This window comes from Microtus ochrogaster, unplaced genomic scaffold (genome assembly GCF_000317375.1).
Source record: "Microtus ochrogaster isolate Prairie Vole_2 unplaced genomic scaffold, MicOch1.0 UNK27, whole genome shotgun sequence".
Taxonomy (NCBI): Eukaryota; Metazoa; Chordata; class Mammalia; order Rodentia; family Cricetidae; genus Microtus; species Microtus ochrogaster.
Genome location: NW_004949125.1, coordinates 1,750,165 through 1,757,882, shown reverse-complemented (window position 1 = coordinate 1,757,882; position 7,718 = coordinate 1,750,165). Strand labels below are relative to the sequence as shown.

Here is a 7,718-nt window from a genome sequence, read left to right as displayed (position 1 = left end):
GTATACAACTGAGGTTGTACATGCATGTGGAGGCCGGAGGGCAATCTTGGGGATCATTCGTTTCTGAGATAGGATCCCTCACTAGTGTGGAATTCACAGACCCAACTAGATTGGCTGGTCAACAAGCTCAAGCTCCAGGGAGCCTCCTGTCTCTGCCTCTGCAGTATTGGGATCATAAGCTGGCACCATTACACCAGATGTTTTTAGATAGATTCTGGGGAATTAAATTCGGGCCCTTAACACTTTACTGACTGAGCCATCACCCCCCCACCCCAGCCAAAATATAAACTTTTTTTCTTCTTCAGCCTGCATATGGCACTTCAAGGGAAAGAAGAAAATCCTTATTCCTGGACTCAAAATGAAGTGCGGAAAGTTGTCTGTCAGAGTTCAGTCAGGCAGCTCAAGGATTTGTCTCCAGGAAGAGGATGCTCCACACATCAGGGAATGATAAATAGGCACTATATTTGTTAACAGTTTAATAAGGAAATGACTATGATAAATACAGATGGGCTAGGCAGTTTGCAACCCATCTGCAGTGTGGCAGCCTGTTTCTGCTCTGGCTGGGGAAAGACATGCACAATTCATAGCTAGCATGGTGCATCTCTTGGAAGCTGCTTCCCTGCAGGTGTGGAAGGGTATCTCTAATAGCAGAATGGGCTATTGCCTGCAAGGAAGCCTCGGGAACGTTCTGGTAGGAGTGATACTGTCGCATGTTTTCTGAACAGTTTAAATATTCCTCTCAGCCCAGCCAAGGGTGACCTGGCTGTGACTTAGAGCATCTGCTGTGCCTGCCCACTCTGAACACTTAGGTGCCGGGCAGACTCTTCTGGCCTCACCCTTCTCATCCATCTGAGACGGTGATACTAGCAACCCCCTTTCGCACACCCTGAAGATGGTCAGAGAGAGATGGGTGTCCAGGGAGCTGGGCTCTGCTTTGACCGTGGGCAACAAGCACCAGCTGCGCATAAACACCACCCATAAAAATCACAGCTGCTTCTGCAGAAGCTGAGGGCCAACTGTAAGGGGTCATGGCATGCACCAGGGTTTCATGGGAATTGTGCCTGCCACTCTCACTGCTTACAGGTTACCATGAAGTGGCCTCATATTGCTACAGAATAGAACCCAGGCTCCCCACAGCAACAAGAGGGATGCCTATCCCCACGTCGGAATCCATTATCTGGGATTCCTGAACACAGAAGTCAAGCTGCCGCACATACGGTGCCAATTGGGCTGCAGAGACGGATTTTTGTTTTTTTAATGATTGTAGATAAAGCTGCTTCTGAGCACAGCTTTCTGGAAATATGGTTTCCACCACCAGCTGTGCTGTGCTGTATTCCTGGCTTTTGATTTTTGGTGGTTCGGGTAATTAGCTGTTGACAAGGATCCCTCTACGTTTCATTTAGAAGCACAATCCTGGGCTCAGTGCGTAGAAGGGCTTGCTCTGCAAGCAAGAGGACTTGAGTTTGAATTCCCGATACCCACAGAAGAAGCTGAGTGTAGTCAGAGGCTGATCATTCATTTCCTGACCACCCAGACACGAAATAATCACGCAGAAACTGTATTAATTAAAAACACTGCTTGGCCTATTAACTCAGGCTTCTTATTAACTAACTCTTATATCTTAAATTAAGCCATTCCTACTATTTTGTATTTTACCATGAGGCTCGTGGTTTACCGGTAAGGTTCCAGGGTGAGCATCTTTCTCCTTCGGCAGCTACATGGCATCTCTCGGACTTTGCCTTCTTTTCTCCTCTATCTCTGCTTGGAATTCCCGCCTTGCTCTATTCTGTGATGCCAGAGGCTCAAAGCAGCTTCTTTATTAACCAATGGTGATAAAACATATTCACAGCATACAGGGGGGAAATCCCACCTCAGCTGGTCATGACTGTGTGTGCCTGAAATCCCAGTCTTGGAGCAGACAGGCAGATCCTGAGAGTTTGCTGGCCAGTCTGGCCAAGGAAAGTGATTTTCAGCTCAGTGAGAGACCCTGTCCTGAGGCAATGAAGTAGAGAGTGAGATAAGGCCGCTGGCATCCTGCTCTGGCCTCCTCATGTGTGGGCACCGGTATGTTTACATGCACCTACCATACACACACATGCACACACACACATACACACACACACACGAACCCATAGGATGCATATCCTTAATTAGCTATGGAAAAGCTAGTCCTCTGAACCTCTGTCATTATATATAGCCCACAAAGACCAGAGTTTCTCAGCCAACTCCATCACAGGAGTCTCTGACAATGTGGAAGGTCATCGGACTGCCCTTGACACCGTGGAGCTGGGCCTGGCTTTGCTGAGGCTAACAGTTACAGATCTAGCTTCCTTCCAAAGATGGTTGGCGTGAGACAGGAAGACCCGGATGACCGGCATTCACTGTGAACTCTTCCATTTAGAGCTGTCCAGTTTCCTATGAACTTCTGTAAAGTTGAGAGACCACCAAGACCATAAGTCACCTTGCATCTGTTAGGAAAGTGGAAATCAAGCAAACAAACAGAAAATAACAAGGATCATGGGATCACACGCTGAGCTACCTACTTCCCCTCCGAACCCTGGAGGTGTAGTCTCAGGCGGCCCATCCCAGCCTTCTCCCCCTCTGTACTGCAAGGGAGCAGCTACTCTGGTTCCACAGCATGAGTGAGCCTAGCCATGCATGGAGGGACAGAACTGGGAGCATGTGGTGCTAGCCGGTTGACTAAGATGGTTCATCAGTGCCAGATAAGGGCAGGAAGCTGCCTGCTGGAGCTTTATCCTGGTGTGTCCCCATCAAGCCTTACATTGAAGCTGGGTCTCCTGGTGTGATGGCTAGTGTCAACTTGACAGAATCTAGAATCATCTGTGAGACAGTCCTCTGGGCATGCCTGCTGGGCTATCTTAATTATAATAATTTAATTATAATATCTTAATAATAATTATTAGTGGAAAGGACTGCCCACTGTGGGTGACACCATTCCCTAGTCGGGAGACCACATATGTGGAGAAAGGGCTGAGTGGCAGCATGCATTCGCTGCTTCCTGTTACCTAACTAAGGGTGTGATGTGACCAGCCGCCTCCAGCGTCTATCACCATGACTCTTCTGCCATGATGGACTATGCCCTCCAACTATGAGCCAGAGCAAATGCTTTCTTCCTTGGGTTGCTTTGGTCAGGGTATTTCTAGTACGCTAGGGCATGCTGTTGGGAGGGAGTGTTGGGGGAGGCATGGGTACCTTTAAGAGGGGAGAGTGGGGCTTGGGACTTGCCTACACGTGTGAGACACTGGATTCAATCCTCAGCACAGAACAAACAAGACAAAACCATAAGGAGACAAAAGAGAAGGATGAATGCCTTTCTTGCAGGAGTGAGTGTTCTCCGTTCTCCGTGGTGGAACTTGCCTAGTTGCTAAGTGCTCCTGGCTCCCCTCCTTGGCAGCCCCATACGTACCTGTCTTCCTTCCTTTCTGCTTCTCTACTGGGCTGTGCCATAACCTCCCCACTTTACACGTCAGCCAGCCTCAGGGATTCTGCTACAGCAACACACATCTACTCTAAGACGCTGCTGCCCCATGCACTGCCTCTTAGCTTCTGTCCAGTACAACTTTGGGCCGTGCTGCTCTTTTAGAGCACAAACAGCTCTTCCATGTCCATGACCTAAGGCTCAGGTCTGCTACCATGCCTGATTTGACAAAGGACCCGTTCATCTCCTCAGTGTCCCTGGTCTATGAATAGCTCCAGGCACATCTATAGAATTCTTTATCCTTTTCCCTCCCGAAAAGAAGATAAGGAATCTGGCAGGTAGAGAAATCAAACTGTGAAACTGATCGAAAATGGCCCAACCCATCTCACAGGCACCCTGATTGTATCCCCCTCCTCAGAAGAAGTAGCTTGGGAGGGGTTTGTTTACTGATGAGCGCTAGAGCTGCAAACTTGCTAAGGACTGTTAAGATGTAAATAGCGTAGCACATCCAGACCAGACAGTCAGACAGTCAACGGGCGGGCGACAACACGGAGGGGCTTTTGAGAAGATTCCTGTCCCAGCCAGTTCTCACGAGACTGCCTGAGTGGTTGGAGGGTTGAGGATGCCTGTGAGGGGCCTGACCCCCGGGCCTCTCCTGCCTCGTTCCTCCCCTTCCAGTACTCCTCTTGTGCCTGATCATGGAGCTGCTACTCCATTCTGAAAGATGGACACTCTGAAGGCTTGATCTCTCTCTCTGTGGGCTCAGATGATTACAGATTGATTTTTTCTTTTCCATATTTTGTGTGTGGTGTACACATGTTCTTGTGGGCACAGAAACATGCACATGTGGTGACATGTGTATGAGCAAGCCTGTTTAGGTCAGAGGTCCATGTCAGATGTCTTCCTTGATTGCTCTCTACTGTGTGTGTGTGTGTGTGTGTGTGTGTGTGTGTGTGTGTGTGTGTGTAAGAGAGAGTGACCTTGCATATGCATGTGCACATGCACACCTGCACACACCCAGACAAACACAGACATACCCCATACACAAAGAACAAATTCAGATCCCCCATGATATTGCGTTTGTGGCATAATCAAAGTGTAAATTGATTATTTTCCAGTTTTCATGCCTCTGACTGATGCAAGTGTCTGCACCCCGAAGCTCATGAAACACGAGCACCATGTTAGCACCAAAGGTTTATCACCAGCTGGGGGATAAGTTGGCCTCACTGACATACTAGAGATGGTGGAAGCCAAGCTAGCGTCTCTCTGGCTGCTATTCTCATAGAGTGCTAGCCCTTCTTGGCAAACCCAGTCACGTCTCTTTGTTGCCCTGCTGTGGCAACTAGAGAAGTCACCGAAATGACCAAGACGCTGAGAATTCTCCTGAGTCCCTCAAGATCCCAGCTGAGAGAAGAGGTGCCACACTAACCAGAGACTCCTCCTACCATGCCAAATTGTCCTTGCAGGCAGTGTCTGCGAGCACACGTGTTGAATTCTTTAGGACCAGACTGCATGGTCAAGACAGGTGCAGCTGGGAGCGGAAGCTGGTATAGCTAAGCTAAGACTGCCAGAGCTTAAAAGACGTATTAAGGGGAGACAGTCCAGTCAGTAAAGTGCTTGCCTGGCAAACGTGAGGGCCTGAGTTCAACTCCAGAACCCATGGTTTTTGTTTGTATTTTCCAGTGTCAGGCACTTGCAAGCCCAGTGCTAGGAAGATGAGACAGGAAGTTGCTTGGGTTCCACTAGCCAGCCAGCCGAGCCTCATGGGTGAGCTCTAGGTTCAATGAGAGAACCTTGTCTCAAAAAAACAAAGCAGGTAGGGTTTGAGGAAGATACCTTACAGGTTCTTACCCACAGGAACACATGCACAGGCGCGCGCGCACATACACACACACACAGAGCCTATCAAACAATGATGGTGTTAAGTCAAAGTGACAGTGAGAGCTCTTGACATGATCTGAAGAGAAGGGCGTTCTCCCACACAGGCTAACCACAAGGAAAGCATCAGGCAAACTCCAACTGAGCAGCATTCTTAAAGCCACCAGCTTTCCTCAGAGCTATCAAGGTCACCACAAGGGAGGGACATCTGAGAAACTGTCCTGCCTCCTGATCCGAAGGAGCCATGATGACTGAACATCCTGGGGGTCCTGGGAAGGGCCCTAAGACAGGAAGCAAACAGCAAAGGAAAACAAGATGTCTGAGGCCAGCATTGGGCTCTGTGGATCCCAGTCAGCATGGGTTCCTCAGTACACAGGAACCTGTTCAAACAAACACAAATGCACCAGAAAAAGAAAAGAGGGCAGACATGAGTATGTCTGTGTGCACATGTGTGAGTCCATGCGCATCTGCACACCGCTAAAGCAGGCCTGCTCATTCTCCATGCTGTAGCCCTGGAGGATGGGGTGGGTGCTTCCAGATGTGGAACACACTCTGAGCAGCATTTGAGGACCACCGCAAACAGCAGCCACCGAATGTCCCTCTCGGCTAAAGGTTAATATGGATTGACAGCTAGAAAGGCAGCCAGGAGACACGTCTCCGGGTGTGTCAGTGAGGGCGTCTCTATATCAGGCTAACTAATGTGGAAACACCCACCCTGAATGTCAGTGGCTCTGTCTCATGGGCTAGACCCTGGGCTATATCTGAGTGACGAAAGCTGACTGAGAAGAAGCAGCAAGCCGGCGGCACGGGTGTGTTTGTCTCTCTCTGCTCTTGACTGTGGATATGATGCAGTGAGAGGCTGCCTTGATTTCCTTGAAATAATGGAGTGTGAGACAAACCCCTCTCCCCGGGTACTTTCGGTCAGTGTGCTCTGTCAGAAGGACGGGAACGAGACTACGGCAGGTTGTAGCACAGACTCTTTGAACACTGCTGTTTTGTTTTGTTTTGTTTTAACATGAGCTGAGCTCCAGATTTTCCTAAGCCATGCACAAGCTGGATCTACCCCAGAGAAGCATTCATCATCCATTCCCCAGTCCTTCTTTTCTCCATCACTGAGAAGCACAGAAAATGCGTAAGCATGAAGATGTGAGTTTGGGTCCTCAGTGCTTGCGAAACAAGCCAGGTGAGGTGGTGTACACTTGCAATACCATGGTGGGGACCAAGAGACAGGCAGATCTCTGGAGCTTTACCATCGGGCAGTGGAGACTCCATTGGGGTCTTCAGGCCAGTGAGAGACTCTGTCTCAAAAAAAGCTTTGGAGGTAGGAGACCTCTGGCCTCTACATGTTCCTGCACACAGGAAGAAATTATGATTGTGTACAGGTCCAAATGTTTAAAGCCTGGCAAGTACTGGCCTATGGAGGATAACTGGTCATGATCTTCCCCATAAGGGCAGATAAGCACCTGGAGATGAGCCCTGGTACCCACCCCCATGCTGCTCCATCTCTGGGCCCCTACAAAGGCCATCAATACCTGTGACAGTCGCTTTCACTCAGGCTGCATTTTAAAAGGGGAGCAAACGCTATTAGTTGGAGGCTCATTATGCAAAAATCCCACAAGAAAACGAGCCATGCGCGAAAAGCACTTCCTAACAGCTCCAAAGGCTATCAGCAAACATCCCTGCGAGATAAGTTTCAAAGACAGCACCAGGCCGATCTGAAGCACGGAGAACAAAGCCTTCGCCATCGAGGCAAGCAAAACAGCACAAAGCCCATCAGCTTTTGAGGACACAATAGCAAGCGTGGAGGAGGATGTTTAACATATTGTGCGATGACAGTCAGCTGCGACTCGCAGAGCAGAGCAAATGAGCTCGCATGGGGCCGGTGCGGGAGACAGCGGGGTCCAGACATGAAAAGACACCTGTGGCATCAAGAGAAAGAGTGAACCCTTGCTTCCAGGTTCTCTTTGTGTTGGAAGAGTCCTGGCCTCCGGTGATTCTAGGAAGGGAGCTCAGAGAAGTACCGAGCCTCAGAGAGTGTTCTCGGGAAGGTAGCCTTGGACCGGAAGCTGACACCCAGGGACCCACTTCAGAAAGCTGAGGGGTGCTGAGAGATGCCTCAGTGGATAAAGTGCTTGCTGTGCAATCATGAGCACCTGTGTTCAGATTCACAGCAACCTTGTAGTAACCGAGCACAGTGGTATATGTCTGTAACCTCATCCTGGGGTAGAGAGACAGGTGAATCCCAGGGCTCAGTGCCTGGCTAGTCTAACTAAATGGTGACCTCCAGGCTTAAAGAGAGATGACCCACTTTTCCAAAACAAACACAGAGAGCAATAGAGGAAGATACCCAATGTAAACCTGTGTCCTCTATACCTATATGCATAGATGAGTGTACTCCTCC

The 7,718-nt window shown here is 49.4% G+C and overlaps 1 protein-coding gene across 1 annotated transcript in view; it reads right to left on the bottom strand.

Moving 5' to 3' along the window:
* Positions 1–7,718, bottom strand: part of Sdk1 (sidekick cell adhesion molecule 1) — a 622,567-nt gene that overhangs the window by 210,196 nt on the left and 404,653 nt on the right. The gene's annotated exons all lie outside the window — the stretch shown is intronic.